This window comes from Panthera onca, chromosome B4 (assembly GCF_046562875.1).
Source record: "Panthera onca isolate mPanOnc1 chromosome B4, mPanOnc1 haplotype 2, whole genome shotgun sequence".
NCBI lineage: Eukaryota > Metazoa > Chordata > Mammalia > Carnivora > Felidae > Panthera > Panthera onca.
The window spans coordinates 40,994,379-41,021,721 of record NC_138345.1 but is presented as its reverse complement, the minus strand read 5'-3'; the positions used below and the strand labels follow the sequence as shown (position 1 = coordinate 41,021,721).

At 41.3% G+C, this 27,343-nt stretch overlaps 1 long non-coding RNA gene and 1 pseudogene across 5 annotated transcripts in view; one reads left to right on the top strand and one right to left on the bottom strand.

Moving 5' to 3' along the window:
* Positions 1 to 18,745, top strand: part of LOC132694836 (uncharacterized) — a 30,713-nt gene extending 11,968 nt beyond the window's left edge. For 4 of the 5 annotated variants that reach the window (XR_013556882.1, XR_009617488.2, XR_013556881.2 and 1 more), the window contains exons 3-4: positions 12,284 to 12,965; positions 15,445 to 18,745. This is a non-coding gene — a long non-coding RNA (uncharacterized LOC132694836). Of the gene's footprint in view, positions 1 to 5,988; positions 10,705 to 10,812; positions 10,969 to 12,283; positions 12,966 to 15,444 lie in introns of those variants that run through there. The other variant, XR_013556884.2, reaches the window with a different exon arrangement.
* Positions 18,746 to 21,825: 3,080 nt separating this feature from the next.
* On the bottom strand, positions 21,826 to 22,514 carry LOC132694841 (calcyclin-binding protein pseudogene; annotated as a pseudogene).
* Positions 22,515 to 27,343: the final 4,829 nt, after the last annotated feature.

The window sequence follows — 27,343 nt, the reverse complement described above, 5'->3', positions numbered from 1 at the left end:
CAACAACTGGGGGAGTTGCACAAACAGAGCCTCCTGCCTCTTTATCTGCACCTCTCTGACCAGAAGCAGCAGTTAGCTATCAGAGCATAGATTGCTGATATTTATAAGATGGTGTCTTTTTTGCCTGGCCCAGCTCCCCCAAGCTGTGTGCAACCTGCTCCAAGAACATGTGCACAGCTGCCTGTCATGTGGCTGGGGACAGGGAATGGATAGTTGCTACTGTGATAGTAGCTGAAATTGACCAAAATTAACCATAATTTACCATCCAAGTCTTTCCCTGGAAGTTGAAGGCCTTCAACAGACTCCAAAACAGCTACATGAGACAGATTCTGCCAGTGCAGATGTTGTCTAGGAGAGGAGCCAGGTTTCTGGTGCTTCCTATGCTACCATCTCCCTAGAATCCCTCCAATAATCTTCACTTTTTTAACATTAACATTTGATTAACTTAAACTGAACAGTCTAAATTCCATGAACAATTTCACTTACAACTATAGCCCACTGAATGTTTTAAATATTTTAAATTACATATCTAAATCTCAAATATCTGGTTTTCTTTTTGAGTGCTTAGATGCATGACTGGATAAGCGTATTGACCCTACAAGAAAAAACTTCCTAAATACTTAAATGGTTTTTGTAAGTCTAATAAATGTTTAGGCATAGTGAATCATAAGTTCCCTCAAACATGGTAATTCTGTTTATAGTAACGCCTTTTACATGCTTGAACTTAGAATCACTAATCGAAAATCAGTACACGTTTTTTTTTATTTCAGATTTTTATTGTCACTTACAAATTGTATTTTCTCCTCTGATTCTTTCCATTTATTTGTTTGTTTGTTTTTTATTTATTTATTTTGAAGTATAATTGACATACAACATTATTAGGTATTTCAGGTGTACAACATAGGATTCAACCTTTGTATATATTATGGAATGATCACTTCAATAAATCTCCTTACCATCTGTCGCCATACAAAATTAATACAATATTATTCATTATATTTCTTATGTTTTACATCATGTCTCAATGACTTAGTTTAAAACTGAAAGTTTGTACTTCTTGGCCCCCTTCACCCATTTTGTTCTCCCCCCCAACCCTCTCCCCACTGGCCACCACCCATCTATTCTCTGTAACAATGAGTCTGGGTTTTGTTTTGTTCTGTTAGTTTTGTTTTTTAGATTCTACATATCAATTCCACGTTTTTAATAAAATAATGAGGCTAATCTTATAACACTACTATGTTAAATTCTTTTAAGCATTACCAAAGCTTTAAAAAAATTTTTTTTAATGTTTTTATTTATTTTTGAGACAGAGAGAGACAGAGCATGAGCAGGGGAGGGGCAGAGAAAGAGGGAGACATAGAATCGGAAGCAGGCTCCAGGCTCTGAGCTGTCAGCACAGAGCCTGATGCGGGGCTCGAACTCACAGACTGTGAGATCATGACCTGAGCCGAGGTTGGACGCTCAACCGACTGAGCCACCCAGGTGCCCCAAGCATTACCAAAGCTTTAAATACAAAATATACATAGATTTTTCCCAATGATTCAAACTTATTTGAAACTTAGCATGAGTTTGATTTGCTGCATCACTTTTGATTTTTAAGAAAAATTTTTTTAATGTTTATTTTTGAGAGAGAGAGAGAGAGAGACAGAACATGAGTTAGGGAGGGGCAGAGAGAGAGGGAGGCACAGAATCCAAAGCAGGCTCCAGGCTCTCAGCTGTCAGCACAGAGCCCGACGTGGGGTTCGAACTCTCGAGCTGTGAGATGGTGACCTGAGCCAAAGTCCACTGCCCAACCGACTGAGCCACCCAGGCGCCCCACTTTTGATTTGTATCAGTGAAGGTTTGTCCTGAGAAGAAAAACCACTATGGGTGACATGGAATAAGGAACTGGTGACGGATCTATGGATGTCTGTTACCTCTGCATCTGTGGTGGGCCTGAAATCGTCACAGGTCAGTGGGGAAGAAATACTGGATGTGAAGTTGGGGAGGGCAAGGGCCAAGTGGAATCTGTATCTGTCCCTCACCACCCCAACCCTGATGGTCTGGGATGTCTGCACAGGGACCTGGTGATGCATACATGGAGTTAGAACCTGAAGGAAGTTAGATGGAAGAGATCTGACAGGAGCTGGAGGCCCTGTGGGACTGGCTGCTACCCATGCCCACAAAGTGAACCAGAAGAGTAGCAAAGAGATACATAAGCTGCAGCAGTCCTAGCACTCCAAGCTGACCTTTACAGCATCATGGCTGCTGCTTCAATTCTGCCTTTCTGCCTTTCCGACCTCATGCACGGTTGTCTTGTGGCCAATTCTAACCTTGAGTCATCCAAAAAATATGGCTTCATCATAGCTAAGCTGACATAGCACAAAGCCACCTTGTTAGTTCCAAACCTTCTTGGAGTTCAAAGGACATCTCTCCACTTAAGGCAGCAGTTTTCCTATCTCCCGTGGATGATGTATGACCATGATCTGTGATTACTACCTCAAGATGGCTAAAGTTGTCTATTTGCCAGAGACTTGAGGTTAGGATGCCAGACCTAGGGCTTGCAAACGATCTAGGTGAGTCTTCTCGACTTAAATGTTTTCAACTCCATTTATAAATGTAATATTTTTGATTTTGTCTAAGCTCATACTCTTCGGATGGGCTTAGATTTGCTTCCTGTCTTCTGTATCCAAACTGCACCCTCACTAGAGTACATGGCAGTGTGGGATCCCCACTCAAGCTGCAGCTACTCTTGGTAACTCTTCCCTTTGGCCTAAGTAAATATTGATCCTTTCCTTATTCTTGTCTGAGTGGGTCACTACTATAGAGATGTTTGAATGACATCCCATCTGCATAACCTACAGGGCTGGGTTCATAACCTGGAAATCATACTAAGGACTTCAAGCACTGGGTTCGGATCCTTCGGAGCCCCAGGAGTGACTCCAGGCAGGACATGGAGAGCAGAAGTGTGTGCACTATGTATATCCAGGACCAGGATCTTCATCGGGGTCACCTCTAGGGAAGGGACTGAAGTCAGCAAGAACCACACACAGACTTTGCATTAAAAAGAACAACAAGGTCCCCTGCAAGACATTGGGTGTGGGTAGAAGGGCTTTGTGGACCAACTGTATAACCAGGAGCTCAAGTTTTGGCTCAGTGCCTGGGGAACTGCTCTTGAGTCCTACTGAGCCGAGAAAAGATGCTTGTTGCCCCATCTGTCTGGGCTTTGAGTGCCACCTTGTGGTGGAATAGTGATTCTGATCTTCAGAGGGTCCCATGCCCTCACAGGAACCCAATCTTCTGGCCCCAAGGCCATTACTATTAAAACACAAGGGCGGAGGTGTCAGTCATTTGACATCTCCCCCAAAGCTTTTCTGTGTCTGCGGTGCAGGCTGGGTTTCAGTGAGTCCTAGGGATTTGGGGAAGCCCCTAAGTGAAGTCAACTGATAAGAGGGGAGGGACTTAGTTCCAAAGACTCCAGTCTGTAGTTGTTAAGGATTCTGTCTTTAATAAAATTCCAAAGAATGTGCCAGAGTATTATGTGATCTTAAAAGCCCCTGTACTTTCCAGCCTATTTTAGCCCAGGCTGCAGACCAGTGGCTCTTAGCTCTTTTGGGGTCAAGGGGGCTCCTCTGAGGATCTGAAGAAAGAGGTGGATCTTCCTTCAGAAAATGCACAAGCATACAATATTGTGAATAGAATTTCAGGGAGTTAGTGAACCCTTTGGGATCCAGGAATGCCTACGGTTTGTAAAACCTCTACTCTAGACGGCTGCCTCTGTTAGTATTTCAGAGGCTTTATGCCCTCAAATGATGTGCTGTCCTTCAGAGATTAACAATGTCCACGTAAGGATGAGACATCTGGAGACAGAGAAAGGACATGGTAAAATTTCTTCTCACAAGAGAAGTAACATCATTAGCTTCAAGATGTATAAGGAGCTGTCTTGTGTTGAGAAACAGATGTTCCTTTTGTGAAAATGTCTGAGAAAGACAAGTGACAGAAATAGATGATTTACATAATGAGGTAAAAGGCAAACCACTTTCTGGAAGGGTTTCCTAAGGCAATTCTTTTTTTTTTTTTTCCTTCTAATGTTTATTTAATTATTTTGAGAGGCTCCTGGGTGGCTCAGTCAGTTGTGTCCAACTTCGACTCAGGTCATTATCTCCCAGTTCAGGGTTCAAGTCCTGCGTCGGGCTCTGTGGTGACAGCCCAGGGCCAGGAGCCCGCTTCAGATTCTGTGTCTCCCTCTCTCCCTGCTCTTCCCCTACTCTCTTCCTCTCTCTCTCAAAAAGAAATAAACATTAAGAAATTAATTATTTTGAGAGAGAGACAGAGAGAGAGACAGAGAGAGAGAGAGAGAGAGGGACCACGTAGGGGAGGGGCAGAGAGAAAGGGAGAGAGAGAATCCTAAGCAGGCTCCACACTGTCAGCACGGAGCCCCACTTGGGACTTGAACTCACGAACCATGAGATTGCGACCTGAGCCAACATCAAGAGGGGGATGCTTAACCGACTGAGCCACACAGGTGCCCTGGAAAAGAGGATTTTAGAGTTGGCAGGAACTTCAGGCGTCTGTTATTCTGATCCCTTTATTCTCAGACAAGCAACATGAGGACCAGAGATATAAAATGTCATTCATTCATTTATTCATTCATTCAAGCTTATTAATCACTTCCTGTGTGTCAGGAATTGGACTTTGCATGAGGAATAAAAGAGGAAAAACACTGAGGATAATCTACTGGGTTAGAGAGGTATATAGGTAAATGGCCATAATCCAATAAGATTAATCATTTTAATGGAGGCTATTCAAAAAGCAGAGGAAGCTTACCAAAACAACAACAACAACAACAACAACAACAACAACAACAAATCCAATACATCTGCTACAGTAAGATGATTTACAGAGGAGGTAGCATTTGAATTTACAACTCGATGGATGAATGGAGGTTTGCTAGGTGGCCTAGCTGTGTTTGTTCCAAGCTTCAGCAATGGTATCCAGGTTGGTCAATGCAATATGGTGCCAGGCCAAGGGAGGAGGGAGGCCTAAAATCCAGCCTGCACTCCACTGACAGGAAGAGACGTCTTTTTTTATTTTGCACAAAGGCACAGTATGGGCCTCCAGTTCTGCGATGCAGGTGAAGGCATAGAAATGTAGAAGAGCAGGCGTGTCTTGAGAACGATTGGTTCTGCGAAGCATTGGCTCAGCATTGCTAGTGTAAAAGTATAGAGTGAGAGGTGATGAGACCTGACAGGTAACGAGGGCTTTGTCCAGGACCATAGCTTGGAGTAGGACCGCTGGGAATGGGACCTGGGCGTCTTCCTTCCAGACCATTGACCTTTCTGCAGCACCAAATTGTCTCTGCTTAGACTGTGAGCTCTGGGCTGGGTGCTGGTGAACACACAGTGAGGAAGACACACAGGCCTTGACTGCGGGGTTTGCAATCCGGGAAGAGGGCAAGATCTTCGAAGAATAGGAACAGTGAAATGTGATAAGGAGCAAACAGGAGAAGAAGGAGCACAGGACACAGACTCAGGACCCAGAAGCGCTTTGCCTCAGGCCACAGACCAGGCCCTGAGGAGGATTCAAGGTCAGGGCTGTCTGACTTCAAAGCCTTAAAAATGCCCACGCTCTTTAACTCAGCAACTCCAGTGCTAGGAATCTATCCTAAGGAAACAAATGAAGATGTGTTCAACATATAAGGATGTTCTGTGAAAATTTTTTTATAACAACAAAACATTAACAAAAGGACAAAATCTAAATGTCCAACAATAAGAGATTGGGTAAGTGTATTGTATTAAAAACGATAGACTATCAGGGCCCCTGGGTGGCTCAGTCGGTTGAGTGTCCAACTCTTGATTTCAGCTCAGGTCATGATCCCAGGGTCATGGGATCAAGTGTCGCATTGGGCTCACACTGAGCATGGAGACTGCTTAGGATTCTCTCTTTCTCCCTTTCTACCCTTCTCCCCTCCTCATGTGCGCTCTTTCTCTGTAATTAAAATATTAATAATAATAAGTAATAGAATATAAAATAGCTATTAAAATTATGTTTTAAAAACTATATTAATAAGGAAAACGGCTCAGTACTTTATTGAATGAAATGAGCAGATTTAGCTACATACTGCATGATATTGTTTTTATAAAGAGACTGAGGAATTTATACCTGGTAGGGCAGAGTAGTGATTAACTTAAAGAGATGTGATGATGGGTGACTTTTATTTTATATATATTTTGCTAACCTGAATCTTCCGAGTTTTTCCTAAAATGAATATGTCTCACTTATGCAACAACAACACATAAAGTTATAACAGAGTATTTTACAAAGAGTTTCGATCTCCTCCCTGGTAAGATGGGGGTATCTGTTAGGATTAGATACGATAAAGCATTTAACATTCAGCACAGGGCTTGGCATACAGTTATGCGTCATTAAATGTTAACCACTACAGCATTAACTACCACTGCTACTCAAATTACTAGTCCTGTTATGGCAATAGAACTACCCCCACACCAAGACTATCACTACAACTACTGCTGCTGGTTCTGATTCAGGGCCAGGACTTGAAAGGACTGGCTGGAGCTGTGATTTTGGTTTTCAGGACACAGTCCAAGTAAGAGGCTTTGCTTCAGTAGCAAATTTGGGATGCGAGGCAGAGTCAGAGACTAGAAAATGAAGTAGAGACTCAGTTCTCAGTCCAGCTCCCGGCCTTGGTGATGTCAAGTTCAGTGCCAGAGTGCTGGGTTGGAGCTGCAGGTGTGCTAGGTGAAGGCCTGGGCGTGGGAGGAGGGGCTGCAGAGGCTGGGGGCTCCTTGGAGAGCCTCACTGAGCCTATGATTGTCATGAAGGCCCAGTCATGCTTGCCTTTGTCCGTACTGCTTGAACACACAGCAACTGAGAATCCTGCTCTCTCGTGAGCCCACCCGGTAGAGCTCTTGCCTACCAAAACAGATCCCCTTTGATACTTTGTACCACTTCCCCCCAAGCTGTTACCCAGCTAGGGGTTCTCTTTCCAAAGCCAGGCCTTATCCAATCTTAGCACTGCTTCCCAAGTCTGCAACGGTTGGTGGTGGTCTCTGGACCATGTTCCTCTTCCAAAATTGTCTCCCACTATGAAGTATCAGACTGCCCCACAGCATCTTAGCCTATGCCAGCTAAATCCAACCACTTCTGGCTATTTAATTGATTTGTTAGCAGTAGGATCCCTACAACTTAATGCCCCAATGATGATGATTATGCATTCTTTGTCTTTGATAGCATTTTCTTTCTTTTTTTCAATGTTTATTTATTTTTGAGATATATATAGAGAGAGACAAAGTATGAGTGGGAGAGGGGCAGAGAGAGAGAGAGAGAGGGATACACAGAATCGGAAGCAGGATCCAGGCTCTGAGCTATCAGCACAGAGCCCCACGTGGGGCTCGAACCCACGAATCGTGAGATCATGATCTGAGCCGAAGTCGAATGCTTATCCAACTGAGCCACCCTGGTGCCACTTTGATAGCATTTTCTGAGAACACATGCAGTGTGGCAGGATGCAGAGGCATCTGAAAAGAGCTTGATTTTTTGTTTGTTTTAAAGAAGTTGACGCTTATTTTGAGGTGTAATGCATGTGCAATAAAACACATAACAAGTGTGCAGTTTGATGAATCTTGACAATTACATACACACATATTATACCATTCTAATCAAGTTATGGAATATTTCCATTGCCCTGGGAAGTTTTTGTGTGCCCGTTTCCAGCGTGCCTCCCCCACCCCATGAAATACAACCATTGTTCTAATTTTTATCACCATAGATTAGTTTCGCTGTTTCTAGAATTTCATGTAAACGGAATTGTTATTTTTGTTTAACTTCTTTTTTAAATATATATTTTTTAATTTTTTAATTTACTTTGAGACAGAGAGAGAGACAGCAAGTGAGCAGGGGAGGGGCAGAGAGAGAGAGGGAGAACGAGAATCCCAAGCAGGCTCCTCGCTCTCAGCACAGAGCCTGATGTGGGGCTCCAACTCACGAATAGTGAGTTCATGACCTGAGCTGAAACCACCAGTCGGACACTTAATCGACTGAGCCACCCAGGCGCCCCTTGTCTTAACTTCTTTCGCCCAACATGACGTTTCTGAGATTCGTCCCGTGTTGCTGCCTATACCCATTTCTTTTTGTTAAGTGTATTCTACCATGTGAGTATATGACAATTTGTTTATCCGTTCACTTGTTGGTGGAAATGTGGGTTGTTTTCAGTTTTTGGCTAATTGTGTCGAAGCTCCTGCGAACATTCCTGTCAAAGTGTTTGGGACACATGTTATTATTTTTCTTAAATAAATACTTAGGAGTGGAATTGCTTGGCCATAGGGTAGGTGTATAGTTAGCCTTCTAAGAGACTCCCAGAGAGTTTGCCAAAGTGGTTGTAACATTTCAGACTTGCACCAGTGATTTATGAGCTTTCCAGTTCTTCTATGCTAGGGTTTGTGGTTGTCAGCCTTTACGATTTTAGCCAGGCTGTTTTATTAACCATGTGTTTTTATTTATTTTTAACCATGTGTTTTTCATTTTTTTATTTTTTAACATTGATTGAGAGAGAAAGAGAGTGGGGGAGGGACAGACACAAACATACACACACACACACACACACGCACAGAATCCGAAGCAGGCTCGTCTTTGAACTGTCAGCACAAAGCCTGATGTGGGCTTGAACCCACGAACTGTGAGACCATGACCTGAGCTGAAGTGGGATGCTTAATGGACTGAGCCACCCATGGCTCCCCTAGCCATGTGTTTCATTAATGCAGCACTGCCCTTAGACAGAAGCAAGGCTGTCCAGGGTCCCCATCTCAGGGGTCCCTGTGCTTTGGATTGCCTTTCTCATGAATTTTAAGTCCCCCTCCTGTGCCTTGGACCAGTGAGCCTGGCAGTGCCATCTTGGGGGGGGGGGGGCGGGGATGCCTCCAAACTAGACCTGGTCCTGTATGGATCCCTGCCACCAGAACAGTGCTGATACACTGGTTTAGAGTGACTGTCGAATCGGATATGTTCAGGCCTCTGGGATATTAATATGGCTCACTGCCAACCCTTGGGGCTTGAGTCTTTTGTGTGGGCCTGTGGGTAGTCTCTCCTCTGTTCACATTGCTACCATGGTGCTGCTTCCATTCTATAATGCTCAAAAGGGCAGAGGCATGGGCAGGCATCCTACCCTAGGTCACCCCCCACCCCCCGTACTCCAAGGAAAGTCAACCCAACCCCTCTGTAGGCTCTGAACTATGGGGTCCTCTCTTGCCTGCGGCCAATATGGACATGTGTGCTTTTGGCTCAGTCTTTTTTTTTTTTTTTTTAACAGTTTTGAGATATAATTCACTGTCATACAGTTCACCTATTTGAACTGTGCGAGTCAATGGTGTTTAGCATATTCCCAGAGTTGTGCAACCATCACTATAATTTTAGAGCATTTTTGTCACCCCCCCCCCCCCCGCCCCAGAGAGACTGGGTGGCCATTAGCAGTCACTCCCTATTTTCCCCATCTCCCCAGCCCTAGGCAACCATTAATCTACTTTCTGTCTCTATGGCTTTGCCTATTGTGGGTATTTCATACAAATGGAGTCATATGATATGTGGTCCTTTGTGACTGGCTTCTCTGATTCAGTGTAATGCTTCTGAGGTTTATCCATGTTGTACCATACCATATATTAGTACTCCATTCCTTTTCATTGCCAAACAATGTCCCATTGTATGACTATACCACATAAAATTAAAAAAAAAAGTTTTTTGAGATATATTAATATACCATACAATTCACTTATTTGGCATGTATAATTCAGTAGGTTTTACTACATTCACAGTGTATGCAACCATCACGGCAGTCAGTTTTAGAACATTTTCATTATTGCGCCCCCAAAAATGCCCACACTCCTTAGCCATCTCCCCTCATTTTCCCTCAAACCCTCCCAGCCCTAAGCCATAGCCAGTCTACTTCCTGTTTCTATGGATTTGCTTACTCTCAATATTTCATATGCATGGAATCTTACAATATGTAGTCCTGTAACTGTAGTCCTCTTTGACTCAGCATCATGTTTTCTTGGTTTATTCATATCGTACTTCATTCTTTCGTATTGCTAAGTAATATTCCATTGCCTGGCTAAACCACATTTTATTTACTTATGTATCAGTTGATGGACATTTAGATTGCTTCATCTTTTGGGCTGTTATGAGTAATGCTGTTATCAACATTCGTGTCCAGTTGTACAACTTTTTTGTGCATGGACATATGTTTTTATTTCTCTTGGGTGTAGACCTAGAAGCAGGATTATTGGGTCATGTGGTAATTTTATGTTTAACCTTTTTAAGAGCTGTTAGACTGTTTTCCAGAGTAACTGCATTTTACATTCTCACTAGCAGTACACATGAACACTAGTTAGTATCTGCCTTTTTATTTAAAAAAAAATTTTTTTTTAACGTTTATTTTTCAGACAGAGACACAGCATGAACGGGGGAGGGGCAGAGAGAGAGGGAAACACAGAATCTGAAGCCATCAGCCCAGAGCCTGACGCGGGGCTCGAACCCGCGGACCGCGAGATCATGACCTGAGCAAAGTCGGACGCTTAACCGACTGAGCCACCCAGGCGCCCCAGTATCTGCCTTTTTAAAAAACGTTTCATTTAAGTAATCTCTACAGCCCACATGGGGCTTGAACTCACAACCCTGAGATTAAAAGTCACAGGTTCTTCTGACAGAGCCAGCCAGGTACCCCTATTACCTGTCTTTTTAAAATTATAGCCATTCTAGCCGGTGGTATCTCACTGTGGGTTTTTTTTTTTTTTTTTTTAATGTTTATGTATTTTTGAGAAACAGAGAGACTGAGCAGGCGAGGGGCAGAGAGAGGGAGACACAGAATCCGAAGCAGGCTCCAGGCTCTGTGCTGACAGCTCAGACATGGGGCTTAGACTCACAGACCACGAGATCATCACCTGAGCTGAAGTCGGATGCCCAACTGACTGAGCCACCCAGGTGCCCCTCCTTTACCCATTTTTGAACTGGGTTGTTTACTTTTTTTTTTTTTAATTGTGTCATAGGAATCCTTCATGTATTCTAAATACATAAAGATGTATGATAAAGATGTATCAGATGTATGATTTTCAAATGTACGCTCCCCTTCTGTGCGTCGTCTTTTCACTTTCTTGATGGTGTCTTTTGAAGCACAAAGTTTTTAATCTGTTTTTATTTTTTTAAAGTTTTTAATTTTGATGAAGTCCAGTTTATGCTTTTTTCTTTTGTTACTTGTGGTTTTATTGTCATGTCTAAAAAAACCATTGCCTAATCAAAAGGGTTAAAATAGATTATACCCATATTCCTTCTCAGAGTTTTATAGTTTTATCTCTTGCATTTAGGTATTTTATCCAGTTTGAGTTAATTTAAAAAATATTTTTTAGCATTTATTTATTTTTGAGAGACAGAGAGAGACAGAGCACGAGCAGGGGAGGGGCAGAGAGGGAGACACAGAATCTGAAGCAGGCTCCGGCTCTGAGTGGTCAGAGCCTGCCCAATGCGGGGCTGAGGTCACATACCGTGAGATCATGACCTGAGCTGAAGTTGGAGGCTCAGCTGACTGAGCCACCCAGACGCCCCACCCACTTTGAGTTAATTTTTATACACAGAGTGAGATGGGGTCAAACTCCATTCTTTTGCATGTAGATATCCAGGTGTCCCAGCACCATTTGTTGAAAAGACTATTTTTTTCCCATTTGAATTATTTTGGGACCCATGTCTGTCCTGGGTTAGTCTTAGACTATGCTTGATGAGGGATGGACAGTTCTCATGTGATTGGTTCCTTGGAGCATCACGCCGTAGTTTAGGAGTGAGCTAAGGATTTAAAAACATTTTTTAAATGTTTATTTATTTATTTTGAGAAAGAGAGGCAGAGAGAGAGGGAGAGAGAGAATCCCAAGCAGGCCCTGCATTGTCAGCGCAGAGCCCGATGTGGGTCTTGAACCCATGAACCATGAGATCATGACGTGAGCCGAAACCAAGAGTTGGATGGTTAACTGACTGAGCCACCCAGGCTCTTCAGTCAGCTAAGGATTTGAAGGAGCTTGCTGATTTGGGGGCTCTCTTCTTGTTCCTTCTTTTCTGAGATTGCCTTCAATTTCCAGCTCAACTGATGGTGCCAAAGTCAGACTCATTAACAAGAGTGCCAATTTCTCTTGAGCTCTATCCACCCACCTCCCCCATGCACATCATAAAAACCTCCAAAGTCAGATAAATATGGAACTCAGTATGTTTTCCTTTTTAAAAAATTTTTTTAAATGTTTATCTTTTTTTTGAGACAGAGACAGAGCGTGAGCGGGAGAGGAGCAGAGAGAGAGAGAGGGAGACACAGAATCTGAAACAGTCTCCAGGCTCTGAGCTGTCAGCACAGAGCCTGACGTGGGGCTCGAACTCAGACTGCAAGATCATGACCTGAGCCGAAGTCGGACGCTCAACCGACGGAGCCACCCAGGTGCCCCTGTTTTCCTTTTTTTTAAGCACTAAATCTCTTTCAGTTTCTATCCTTTTGGTCACTCTCTGACGTCTTCAAACAACTGTTTTTTATATTTTGTTATAAACACATATACAGTAGTCCTCCCTTATCTGTTGGGGATGTCTGAGAACACAGTGCTGAACCTATATATATACTACGTTTTTCTCTATACATACATACCTATAATAAAGTTTAGTTTATAAATTAAGCACAGTAAGAGATTAATAGCAATCACTAATAGTAAAATAGAACAATTATAACAATCTACTGTAATAAAAGATGTGAACATGGTCTCTTTATTTCTTTCTCGCTCTCTCCCATCCCTGCTCACAACACAAAATGTGTTGTGATGATGTGAGATGATGAAATGCCTCCAGGATGTGATGAAGTGACGTGAATGGCATAAGCACTGCAATGTAGCGTTAGGCTACCTTCTGAGCATACATCAAAAAAGGATCATCTATTTTCGGACTGTGGTTGACCACAGGTAATGAAACCACAGAGACTGAAACTGTGGATAAGGGAGGGACTACTGTATATATATATTCCAATACAAGCTTCTCTGACATTATCAGAACAGTTTGATCTTTAATCTCGTTGTCAGATTTCAGCTAGTCTGTGTAGAAGAGTATTGAAGGACCTGTGGTTTTCTGGGCTAGGAAGTTCAAGATTTTGGCAGAGCCTAAATCTTAAAGGGAAATCAGCTCATTCACTCATCCTTCTAACACTCAGTAGGTTCACTAAAGCATGTGTTAGATATTAGGCGTTATGCTAGTAGGAGGAAATGTCTGACACCTGATTCCTATCTTCAAGTTTACGGCCTAGTGAACAGACATTGGTGTAGTGTTTAACAGTTTACACAGCACACATTCTGTCACATTTAATATCACTACAACTCTGTTATTCCCCCCCCCCCCCGCCCCCACAGATATGGAAACTCTTTGACCACAACCTCCAATTCTTACTAAATCACTCCCACTATGCCTGGTCTGCACTCAGGACCCCCAGTGTACTGTCTCTCCACTTGATTTTCAGCCATTAGCTCCTTCCACTTTGACTTCCCTGTCCATCTGAGATCCTACAGGCTACCACTATTTCTGTCGCTCTTTTGTTGATATTATAAAATCCTCTGTCTCTCTGACCTTTAATCACATCTGTGTGGGATACACCCCAATCCTGGATGGACTTCTGTATGCATATAACCGGGTCTCTCTGAGTACCCCTGGGCAGTCTCACATGTCAGCATAGATTGGTACTTCAAGTTTATGGTCACCAACTGTACCCTCAACACTGCCTGGTGATACTGCTCCGTCCTTGTAACTAACATGCCCTTCCCCTCCAGGCAATGGCTACTCACGCTCCCTCCATTCAACCTTCCAAGCCCTATCTCATCCTCCTGTTGTCAACAGCTGACCATCTTTACCAAAAAACTAAACACCACCAAATTTACAAACACACACACATTTACACATATCCTCATTCCCTGTCCTCCTCTACATTGGACGAAGTTCCCTCCTCCTATCAATTCCTCCACATGCACTCTGAACCCCACTTCTTGCAGCCTGGTCAGAAATCTTATGATATTGATTATTCCCTCCCTCTTGATATTTCAACCTCTTCTCCACACTAACTCCTTCTCCAAGCCTTGTAAGTATGCCCAAATTTTTCCCCATCCTAAAAAAATACCTTCCACTCAATGTTGTTAATATATCAGTACTCCCCAGCTTGATCTGTAGACTCAACACAATCTCAACTGGAATCCCAGCAAGTTATTTTGTGTATATTGACAAACCAATCTAAAGTTTAGAAAGACCCAGAAGAGCCAACTCTGGATTGGTGAAGGATAAAGTCAAAAGACTGACACTACCAGTTTCAAGACTTACCACAAAGCTTCAGTACTCAAGACAGTATGAGATGGTGAAAGAATAAACAGAAAGATAAATGGAACAGAATAGAAAGCCAAAAGTAGACCCACACAAATAGAATCAACTGATCTTTGGCAAAGGAACAAAGGCAATCAATGGAGAAAAGATAGTCTTTTCAACAAATGTAACAATAGACATGCAAAAAAAAAAAAAAAAAAGTCTACAACAGACCTTCTACTTTTCACAAAAATTAACTTAAAATGGATCATAGACCTAGATGTAAAATGCAAAACTATAAAACTGCTAGAAGATAATATAACAGAAAATCTAGGAGACCTTGAGCTTGGCAAAGACTTTTTCATTTATTTATTTTTTAAAGTTTATTTATTTATTTATTTATTTTATTTTATTTTATTTTTTTTAACGTTTTATTTATTTTTGAGACAGGGAGAGACAGAGCATGAACAGGAGGGGGTCAGAGAGAGGGAGACACAGAACCTGAAACAGGCTCCAGGCTCCGAGCTGTCAGCACAGAGCCCGACGCAGGGCTCGAACCCACGGACCGCGAGATCATGACCTGAGCCGAAGTCGACCGCTTAACCGACTGAGCCACCCAGGCGCCCCTAAAGTTTATTTATTTTTGAAAGAGAGAGAGAGAGGACAGAGAGAGAGAGAGAGCTCAAGCAAGTGGGGGAGGGGCAGAGAGAAGGAGAGATAGAATCCCAAGCAGGCTTTGTGTTATCAGTGCGGAGCCCCACATCGGGGGCTCATGAACTCATGAGATCATGACCTGAGCCGAGATCGAGAATCAGACACTAAACTGACTGAGCCACCCAGGTGCCCCTTGGCAATGACTTTTTAAATACAATAGCAAAAGTAGTATCTGTGAAAGAAAAAAATTGATAAATGAGACTCCATTAAAATGAAAAACTTCTGTTCTGTGAAAGACATTATTAAGAGAATGAGAAGACAAGCCACAGACTGGGGAAATATTGGCAAGATGCAAGACTAATAAAGAACTCGTGTTAAAAATATACAAAGAGCTCTTTAAACTCAACAATATGAAAATAAGCAACTCAACTTATTTTTTTTTTTTTAAAGTAATCTCTACACCCCACATGGGGCTCGAACTCATGACCTCAAGATCAAGAGTCGCATGTTCCACCAACTGAGCCAGACCGGTGCCCCAGCAATACAATTTAAAATGGACCCCCCAAATGGGCAAAATCTCTGAACAGATACCTCACCAAAGAAGATATACAGACGGCAAATAAGCATAGGAAAGATGCTCCATATTATATGTCATTAGGGAATTGCAAATTAAAACAAGATACTACTTCACATCTATTAAAATGGCTAAAATCCCAAACACCAATAGCTGGTAAGTGTACGGAACAACTGGAGCTCTCATTCATTGCTGATGGAAAGACAAAATGGCATAACCAATTTGGAAGACAGTTTGGTAATTTCTTGCAAAGCTAAACATAGTCTTATCATATGACCTGGCGATTGCATACTTTGGTATTTATCCAAATGAGTTGAAATCTTACGTCTGCACAAAAACCTGCACATGTATGTTTTAGCAGTTGTATTCATAATTGCCCAAACTTAGAAGTAACCAAGACATTCTTCTAGAGTGTCTTCTAGACACTCATTCTAAATAACTGTGGCACATCTAGATCATGGAATAGTATTCTGCAATAAAAAAATGAACTATTGAGCTCACCCCTGCAAAAACATGAAATAACCTTAATGCATATTGCTAAGTGAAGGAGGCCAGTTTGAGAAGGCTACATATTGTGTGTTTCCAGCTATGACATTCTAGAAAATGCAAAACTATAGAGACAGTGAAAAGATCGGGGGTTGCCAGGGGCTTGGAGAGAGGGAGGGATGAATAGATGAATCATAGGGGATTTTTAGGGCAGTGAAACTACTTTGTATGATACTATAATGAGGGATATACAACATTACACATTTGCCAAAACCCATAGAACCACACAACACAGAGTGAACTCTAATGTAAACTATGAACTTTGATTAGTAATGATGTATCAATTTGGCTCATTAGTTGTAATAAATGTACTATAAGATGTTACTGCAAGATGTTGATAGTAGGGGAAGCTGTGTGTGGAGGAATAGAAAGAATATATGGACCCTCTTTGTACTTTCTGTGCGGTTTTTCTGTAAACGTAAGCTTTAAGAAATAAAGTTAATTAAATGAAGTGAAAGCAAAACAAAACAAATACTACCTTCCTTCAATTCCATGTCCCCCTCCAGCTATGGTCATTTCCGTCCTCCCATCATGGCCACTCTTCTTAAAAGAGTTTGTCTATGGGGCACCTGGGTGGCTCAGTCGGTTGGGCGGCCAACTTCGGCTCAGGTCATGATCTCGTGGTCCGTGAGTTCAAGCCCCGCGTCGGGCTCTGTGCTGACAGCTCAGAGCCTGGAGCCTGTTTCAGATTCTGTGTCTCCCTCTCTCTGACCCTCTCCCCAGTTCATGCTCTGTCTCTCCCTGTCTCAAAAATAAATAAACGTTAAAAAAAAATTAAAAAAAAAAGAGTTTGTCTGAGAACTACAGAAGATAATAATTAAATGAACTGAATGCTTATTATGTGTTAAACATTTTACGTAGATGGTTGCATTCACTTCTCACAACAGTCCTCTGTTATAGATTTGGACCCTGAGGTGTAAAACGTTTGAGTAACTTGACCAACTTCACATCGTTAGTAAAGGGTGGAATCAGTGCTTGAGGACAGGCTGCTGGGCCTCAGAGATTAGAGGTACTGCTCTTTTTTTTTTTTAACGTTTTATTTATTTTTGAGAGAGAGAGAGTGCTTTTGTACGCATGAGTGGGGGAGGGGCAGAGAGAGAGAGAGAGGGGGATAGAAGATCCAAAGTGGGCTCTGCACTGAACAGTAGTGAGACTGATGCAGGGCTCGAACTCCTGAATCACGAGAACCTGAGCCGAAGTTGGATGCTCAACTGACTGAGCCACCCAGATGCTCCTAAATTAATGCATCTATGTGCCCCTCTCCAATCATAATCAAACTTTCTTTTTCCTAGAGCAATGGCTGCGTGGTCTTTGGCGATGATCATATTAGTTTCACCACTTATGTATGCATCCCTGAACAATGTAGTTTAGTTTTTTAAACTTTACGAATGAAATCACACTGTATGTTTTCTTTTCTGTCTTGCTTCTTACTGTCAACAAAATATGACATTCATATTTATTGTCATGTTTCACAAAGTGCATCCATTTTCAGTACAACATTGCACTGTGTGACTAAACCATTATTTATGACGATTAACATTGGGTTTATTTCCAGTTTTTGGAACTGGAATTATAAGCACTGATTCTGTTGACCCTATCATGCAGGAATCCTTGAAATAATATGCATACATCTCTCTTTGTATATACCTAAGAGTGGACTTGCTGGGCCATGCCAAACTCACTTCCAAAACGATTGAACCAATTTCCACTTCTTGGGCATTATATGGGAGTTCTGGTTGCTCCACACACTTATCAATATTTAACACTATGTACTTTCAGAGTTCTGAATTTTTACCAATCTGGAGGGTGTGGTTTTATTTGTACTTCTCTGGTGTCTAATGAAGCTGAGCATCTTTTTATGGGTTTATTAGCCATTTGGATTTCCTTTTTGGTGAAGTGAGGGTTTAAGCTTTTGCCATCTCTATGTCTGGATTCTTACTGTCTCTTCTAGTAATTCATTATGATTGCCATCTCCCTGGTGTTTTTTCCATGATTTATGAAAAGTATCCATTATTTTTAGTTGCTTTCAGCCAGAGGTTTAGACTGAAAGAGCTAGTCCGTTATTACTGGAAACTGGAAGTTTTCTATTGGTTTCCTTTAAAAAATTATTATTATTATTTAAAAAAAAAATTAATGTTTATTTTTGAGAGACAGAGAGAGAGAGACAGAGCATGAGCAGGGAAGGGACAGAGAGAGAGGGAGACACAGAATCTGAAGTAGGTTCCAGGCTCTGAGCTGTTGGCACAGAGCCCGATATGAGCTCCAAAAATTATTATTTTTTAAAATGTATATTTATTTTTGAGAGACAGAGGGAGGGAGGGGCAGAGAGAAAGGGAGAGAAAGAATCCCAAGCAGGCTCCGTGCTGTTAGGAACCGTGAGATCATGACCTGAGCCCAAATCAAGAGTCAGATGCTTAACCAACTGAGCCACCCAGGTGCCCCTAAAAGTTTATTTTTAATGAAATATTTCTGGCATATAAAAAAGTATAGGTAATAATATAAATAGTCACACATGTAACCATGGGTCTGCTTAAAAAGTAAAACGTTGGATGTAAAATTAAGGCCCTTTGTATATCCCTTTCCCCCTTTTCCCTAGAAGAAGTTAATAACCTGAATTTGATTTCATCATTTCCTTGCATATTTTAATAATTTTTCTAGAAATATGTTCGTAATCTTCTTTGGTATTTTGCTTGTTTCTTAATTTCATGTAAATGGTATTTAACTTTATGTATCTTTTTAGCAGCTGATTTTATTTTGACACCTCTCTACACACACACACACACACACACACACACACACACACACATATCATGTGCCATGTATCAACATGGGTAAATTTCCAATATATATGTATATGTGTATATATATATATATATATATATATATATATATACACACACAATAGTAAGAACGAAATAACTAAAGCTATATGTATCAAAATGAGTAATTTACTATTTTTACTATGGTATTATATTTATATTACATTATATAAATAAACCCCAATGTACATATCCATTCTATTGATGGATGTGGTTTTCACTTTTTCAACTATTAGAAAACAATACCCGAGTCAACTTTGTTGTTTATGTTCCCTTGTGCATGTGAACAAGAGTTTCTCTAGACTAGATATCTAGTTACCTAGATATGAAATGTGCATCATCTGTAAGAATATGTATCTTCTGTTTAGCAAGATATGACCAAATTTTGCTTCAAAATGATTTAAATTTATTTTGCCATTAGTTATGCATGAAAGCGCTGGTTGCTCCAAATTGTCACCAATTCTTGCTTTCATCAGATTTCTTAATTGTTGCTAAGTCTATATGTTTGTATTTCATGACCTAGTAAGGTTGAGCATCTTTTTTTTAAAGCTTTAATTTAAATTCCACTTAGTTAACATACAGTGTAATATTAGTTTTGGGTGTACAATGTAGTGATTCAACGCTTCCATACAACACTTGGTGCTCATCATGACAAGTGCACTCCTTACTCCCCATCACCTATTTCACCCAAGTCCCACCCACCTCCCCACCAATAACTATTAGTTTGTTCTCTATAGTTAAGAGTCTGTGGTTGAATATCTTTTTAAATTATTTTTTTGGCATTGGTTTTCTTCATTAATGAGTTGCCTGTTCATATTCTTTGCCTATTTTTCTGTCAGATCATTTGTCTTTTTCTTACTAATTTTTTTTTAACATTCTAGATGGTAATTCTTAGTCAGTTATATGAATTGTACATATCTTCGCCCAGTCTGTCCTGTGTTTATATGGTCTTTCAGTGCACAGAATTTTTATATTTTCATGTAATCAAGTTTATTACTCCTTCATAATTTTCTAGTTTGATAAATGATATTGCCACCCATTCAGTTGCTAAAGCCTGAAACCTGGGAGTCATCCTTGTCTCTTTTTTTTTTCTGTCTTACTTCCCACATCCAATCAGTTAGCAAGTCTAATTATTCTACTTTCCAAATATCTCTAGAATCCATCTTTTATTCCCACTGCCACCAGCTTGCCCAGGTGACCATCATCTTGTGGGCTCCTCCTGATTTCTCCACACACCTCCTCTCTTGGTACCCCTGAATCCATTCTCCCTACTGTAGTGAGAGTAGTATTTTATTTTTTTATTATTTTTTTAAATGTGTATTTATTTTTGAGAGACAGAGACAGAGCGTGAGCAACGGAGGGGCAGAGAGAGAGGGAGACAGAATCTGAAGCAGGCTCCAGGCTGCTTCAGGAACAGCTTTATTGCCATAAATTTGATAACTTAGATGAAATGAACTGATTCCTTGAAGGACACAAACTTCTAAAATTCACTCATGGGAAAATAGATAACCCAAAAGAAATTGAATTTGTAGCTAAAAACTTTCTTTTTTTAAATTTTTTTTTTCAACATTTTTTATTTATTTTTGGGACAGAGAGAGACAGAGCATGAACGGGGGAGGGTCAGAGAGAGAGGGAGACACAGAATCGGAAACAGGCTCCAGGCTCCGAGCCATCAGCCCAGAGCCTGACGCGGGGCTCGAACTCACGGACCGCGAGATCGTGACCTGGCTGAAGTCGGACGCTTAACCGACTGCGCCACCCAGGCGCCCCAAAACTTTCTAATTAATAGAACTCCAGGCTGAGATTAACTCATTGATAAATTATACCAAACAGTTAAGGAAGAAATCTGTTCCAGAAAATAGAAGAGGGAACACTTCCTACCCAATAAAACTACCATTGCCATAATACCCAAACCAGACAAAGGTGTTATGGGAAAAGAAAACTACCAATACCAATATTCCTCATGAACATAAGTGTATAATTCCTCAACAATATCAGCAAATCAAATCCAGTAATATATAAAAAAGATACTACAGCATGACCAAACAAAATTTACAAGAATGCAAGTTTGATTAAATGTTAAAAAAATCAATGAAACACATCATATTAACAGATAAGGTAGGAAAAACCACATGACCACCTCAATAGATGCTGAAAAAGCATTTGACAAAATTCAACATTCATTCATGATAAAAGCTTTCAGCAAAGAATAGAGGGGCTGATTCAAAGAATAAGCTATTCCTTAGCCTAATGAAGAATATCTGTGAATAACATAGAGATAACACTAAACCTAATGGTGACAGATTGAGTGAAGATTGGGAACAAGACAGGATGTCATCTCTCACCATTCCTGTGACATCATAAGAAATATATGCTTGGTTTCTGCCCTTAGTTCCTGACACAGAGCTCCCCAAAACCCTTGTAATTTCCTGATAGGAGAGGTTTTAAATTTTATTTCTATTTATAGATTCATGCAAAAATTCAGGTTTTATTTTTACTTATTTTTACATTGGTGGAAGCTGATGTCAGGAACTTATAAGAAAACAATAACTTTTGTTTTCTACCCCTTGGCTGAACAAATATACACACAGGGTGGCATTATCATTAAGCAAGACTTGCTTTTTTTTACATTTCATACATGAATGCAATGTTATCCTTTCTTGAACAAAACTCATCAAAATGCCCAGATTACTACGGAAGCCATCTTTGGAGGAAGTGTTTAATAAACCTATTTTCTTTAAATAAATCCTCCAGTAGGAAATGGCAGAATTCATTACCTTTTCCTAGAAGGAAGGCTTTGAAAGTTATTATTTGTTAAATTTATGTGTTCAGCTCACCAACATTTCCTTATTGGAAACATCAATATTTCCACATCACCGTTTCCCAATGATTTTAAAATCTCAAAATTCTGTCTTCTTTGGCTTGCTTCTCTCTTGATTCCACGCGGGCTTCATTAATGGTTCGCTTCATATCATTACCTTCATTTTCATAAATTTTCTTCAGAACATTCATCAATCCCTTGCTAGGATCTGTTTCAGTGTCCCGGGAGGGCTTTTCTTTCTCTTCTCATTCTTTTTCAACCTGAATCAGGTAGTGCCACTGGGTGTTTTCTGCTTTCTTTCTACATAGGAACTGTATCTGTCTTGACTTTTTTGAACTGCCTTCCACAGAGATGGATTTCAAGAGATTGTTCACCATCCTAGAGTAACTCTTCCCATTTAGATTCCTTACCAAAAGATCAAATAATCTCTGGGAAATGCACCTGCACATTCTCAGTGGGGACTTGGACTCCAGTTAAGGTAATGAAGATTTTCACAAACTCATCTGACTGATCCCATCTACAATTACTGATTTTCACTGTATATCCCGTTGTAATGGGAGGAACCACAGCAGCTGGTTTTTCATCGTCAAGAAATTCTGCTTTTCCCTGTGATTTCTGCTGCATCTTATTCTTGATTTCTGCCTCAAGCATGGATTTTTTCAGCTACAAGGTCATCATGTACCCTTTTACTGGTGGCCTTTTCCAGCAGCACCTTCACCTCTTCTAGATCTTTCTGTAGCTCTTCCAAAGCTGAAGTCATGGTCCAGCTGTGTCAGACGAGGCGCGAGCTGCAGCCACACGGGGGAGAGAACAGGAAACGCCACCAGGCGCGCACTCACCCAGAGGCAGACCCGCCGGCAGGAGTCGCAGCGCCCTTAGCCTGTGCGCACACCCGACCTACAGCCTGTGCGCACACCCGACCTACCGGCCTCCTGCACTTGCTGCCTCTCAAGTATGTTTCGTGTTAAAGTCGTGACTCTTGGTGTGTTCCTTCATAGCTTCAGGGTAGGAACTGGTTACTAGAAAGATTAAGCCACGATTAGAAGCTTGGAACTTTCAGCCTTACCCACCCTTACTCTAGGGCGGGGCGGGGGAGGGTAGAGATAGAGTTAATAACCCATTCTGCTTACATGATGAAGCCTCCATAAAAATCTCTAAACTATGGGGTTCAGAGAGCTTCCAGGTTGGTGAATGCATCCATGGGCACCCCAAGCTCCCAAGGTCTGGACTCTTCCAGACCTTGCCCTAGGTACCTCTTTATCTGGTTGCTCACTTGTATCCTTTATAATATCCTTTGTAATAAACCTGTTACTAGTTAGTAAGGTATTTCCTTGAGTTCCATTAAGGTGTTATAGCAAATTATTGTAGTTCAAGGGGGGGGGTGTCTTGGGAGCCCCTGATTTGTGGACAAGTTGGACAGAAGTGTATGTAACCTACTAGCTCTGTGTAGTTAGTGTCAAAATTGAGTTAAATTGTAGGACATTAAGTCAGTATCTGCAGAGAATTGGAGAATTTCTTGGTGTGGAAAACCCATACATTTCACCAGTGTTGTGAGTAGAAACAGATCCTACTAACTGGTGTCAGACAAGTGGGATTTGCTAAAACAGCCACGGTTCACAGAAACTTACGGTTTGGGAAGAGAAAGTAAGAAAAGGCAGGGAATAAGGAAGCTTTGATTCCTGGACGGCCACTTAGTCCCTCATGGTCTGAAACTACAGCTGTGCTGAGATCAGTTATGATCCAGAAATGGTGCTGGATTTGATTCTCAAGGAGTTGGCTTATTAGATATGTAAAGAAATGCAAAATAATGAGAAGCATGCTAAATGTACAGTCCCCTGGTTATTATCTGTAAGAGCCAAAGTGAAAGTAAAAGAAAGTGGTGGGTCAGACCTTGATGGTGGATCACGAGCTTTAGCCACTAGTCCCAAAGTCTGAGCTTTAGCCTCTAGCCTCAAAGCAGCCTACAAGGGGAAAATTATGCTCTAAGGCCTCTGCTTACCACGAAGGTTGTCAAGATGGGGGGAAGACAAAATCAAGACACTACTGAAGCCAGAAGCATAGTGTGAAGGAGTTGTCTTATTTTGTAGATTGCTATCATTGGTTCCCTGAAGAACTTTTACTGAAATGGATTGTGAGAGTAATTAATTTGGGGGCTGTGTCCTTGGTTTTGAATGCTGCAGAGTCGAAGAGCATGTTTGGATTGATACAGGACTTACAGCTCATCCTTGAAAAATAGAAGGTGGAGATACATGATCCAGGAATCCACAAGAGATTATTCAAGAGGCAACAGCCAGCATGGTGGACTGGACAGAAACCACTGGAAGGCGTGTTTATCCTGAGAAGATGGACTACCCAAAGTCCCCTATAAATGCCAAGTGGAACACCCCAGATGAAGCAGCTATGTTTCATACACAAGCCATGTGGGATTGGCTTTGTGATGGCCAGGATGTTCACCTGCTGAATATGACATTACCTTTGATATATGGAAGTATGTCCTTGACACAGGAGCCAGGTGCACTGGGAATTCACAACCTGTTGGTGAAGTTTAACAGGAGCTAAGATTGGAGTAGGCGGATATGCAGGTGCGGTAATTGATGGAATTGAAAGTCAGGATGGAAATTGATGGTGGTTCCAAAATGCATGGCCAGTATCCTGTTTGAAAAGCTGCTGTGTTAAGGCTGTCAGATGGAAAGACTGGTAGAAGGTCGTCTCTCAATGGGTTGAACTGCGTGCTGTTGTCTAGCTGTGATGAAGTATTGAACATTGGTTAAAAACCCCTGTGTTTGGGTTTTTATGGACTCATGGGCAGTAGCCAACAGCCTGGCCATGTGGTCAAGGTAGCTGGGCAAGCAAAAACTGGACTATTAAGGGCTGCCTGAATAGGGTGAAGCCATGTGGAAATCACTCTGGGGATTTAAGGAACACATTAAAGCAGGGCATGTTGATGCCCATTGGACAAACTTCCTTCCAGATTTACAAGGTGATGGAAACCACCAGGTAGACCTTTTGGTGCACTCCCTTGAGGTGGCCACCTAGTTTTATGAAATGGGTGGACACGTGGGTGCTGAAGCAATACAGAGGTGGGCTGAATCTAGACATATTCCTCTCGCACTTTTTGAGGCACAAAATGCTAACAAGAGAGAGAAAGACTGCAGATGGCGCTGGGAAAGATGCCCCCGGGGAGGATGGCCCTGCACACAGCTGACATGCGGACTACATTGGACCAGTGCTGGTAGGTCCGGGGGACGATAAGTGGGTCCTAAGAGGAATAGACAGGCTGGACTGGGCTTTGCATTCTTGGTAGTAGACCCAAACACTTAAAATGCTATTAAAGGACTGGTACAGAAGACATTGTACCAATTTGGGCCACTGAGTAACATTTCTTCAGACCAAGGGATGCACGTTATAGCCCATAGTGTCCAACAGTAGGCAAAGAGATATCACATCAAATGAACAAATCATTGCATATCATCCTGAGAGTAACTCAGGCAGATGGTTGTGTAACTAAATCTTGATCAAATTCTTAGAAAGTTTCCCTGGTTATAACTGACAATATAATGGCGGAATGCACAAATACATATCACCCTTGTTTTTGTGGATAGAAAGCTAAATATGGATAGTTTTGTGGATAGATAAATATGTGGATAGAAAGCTAAGCAAAATAAGGAAAAACAATGAGCCTTGAAGGGATTAAAGTAACGGGCATCACCTGGTGGGTTCGAGTTCCCCTGGAGAATGGCCACACCCTGAGACAAGGAAGGCTGTGGGAGGTCTTGTGGCATAGTCAGACTAAGTTACATCTAGATGTGACTGCCTCTCATTTAACCCCAGTATAGGGAGACCCAACATTTTTGGGTAGAAAGTTTTGTGGTTGTTGTTTTTTAATGTTTGTTTATTTATTTATTTTTGAGAGAGTCAGAGAAAGAGTGCGTGCATGCTGGGGAGGGGAAGAGAGAGAGGGAGACGGAGAATCCCAAGCTGTTAGCGCAAAGCCCAACGCAGGGATCAAACACACCAACTGAGAGATCATGACCTGAGCTGAAACCGAGAGTTGGTCGCTCAACTGAATGAGCCATCCTGGCGCCCCAAGAAAATAAATGTTTTACAGATTGGAAAGGAAGAAATAAAACTATCTTTGTTTGACAATGACATAGTTGTCTGTATAAAAATCCCAAAGGAGCTACAAGAATATTCCTAGAATAAGTAAGTTTAGCAAGTTTGTAGGATACAAGGCCAGTATACAGAAGTCAATCATATTTCCATATATCAGCAATAGACAATTAGACTTTGAAATTAAAAAAATATGATTTATAATAGTCCTCCCCCCCAACACACACTTACGTACTTAAGTAAAAATATAATAAAGTACGGGCAGGATCTATCTACTGAAAACTACAGAACACTAATAAAATAAATCAACAAAGATGTAAATAAATGGAGAGATATACTGTGTACGTGGATTGGAAAATTCAATATTGTATGGATGTTACTTCTCCCCAGTTTGATTTATAGAGTCAATGCATCCTCAATCAAAATCACAGCAGGCCTCTTTTTTAAATTTTTAAATTTTTTTTTTTTTTAGAAATTGGCAATGGATTCTAAAATTTATACAGAAAAGAAAAGGAACTGAAAGGAACTAAAAAAAGAATGCTAGCTGGAGAAATTACACTACCCAATTTCAAGACTTATTAGGAAACTACGGTCATCAAGACAGTGCGGTATCAGCAAAAGGGTAGACACATAGGCCAGAGGTACCAACAGAGAGCTCAGAAATAAATCCACACAAATATCATCAACTGATTTTTGACAAAGGTACAAAGACAACTTAATGCAGAAAGAACAGTCTTTTCAACAAGTGGTGCGGGAGCAAGTGGACATTTGTATGTAAAAAAAAAATTACACACATACCACAACACATTACACCAAAAGTAATGGCTCATAAGCTTAAATTTAAATAGTGAAATGGCAAAATATCTAGAAGAAAACACAAGACAAACTCTGGGTGGACCTTGGGCTTGGTGATCAGATTTCAGATACTACATCAAAAATGCAATCCATGGGGACACCTGGCTGGCTCAGTCAGTGGAGTGTGCGAAGCTTGATCTTGGGGCTGTAGGTTTGAGCACCATGTTCGGTGTATAGATTACTTTAAAAAATGCAACCCATAAAAGTAAAAAAATTGACAAAGTGGACCATATCAGAATTGAAAAACTTTGCTCTGTGACAGATATGTTAAGAGAATAAACAGGCGAACCACAGGCTAGGAGAAAATATTTGCGGATCGCATATCTGATAACAGACTTGCATCCAGAATACATAAAGAATTCTTAAGGGTGATAAGAAAAACAACTGACCCAATTTAAAAATGGGCAAAAGATGTAAAAAGGCTCTTCAACAAATAAGATATATGGGTGGCAAGTAAGCATATGAAAAGATGGTCAACATTTGTCATAGAGAAACGCAGTTAGAATCACAATGAGGTGCCAGTGTTCACCTTCCAGAATTGCTAAAAATCACCACCACCACCACCCCATGGGATGGAACAACGGAACTCTCACTGCAGGAAGAAATACCAAAGGGTATACTATA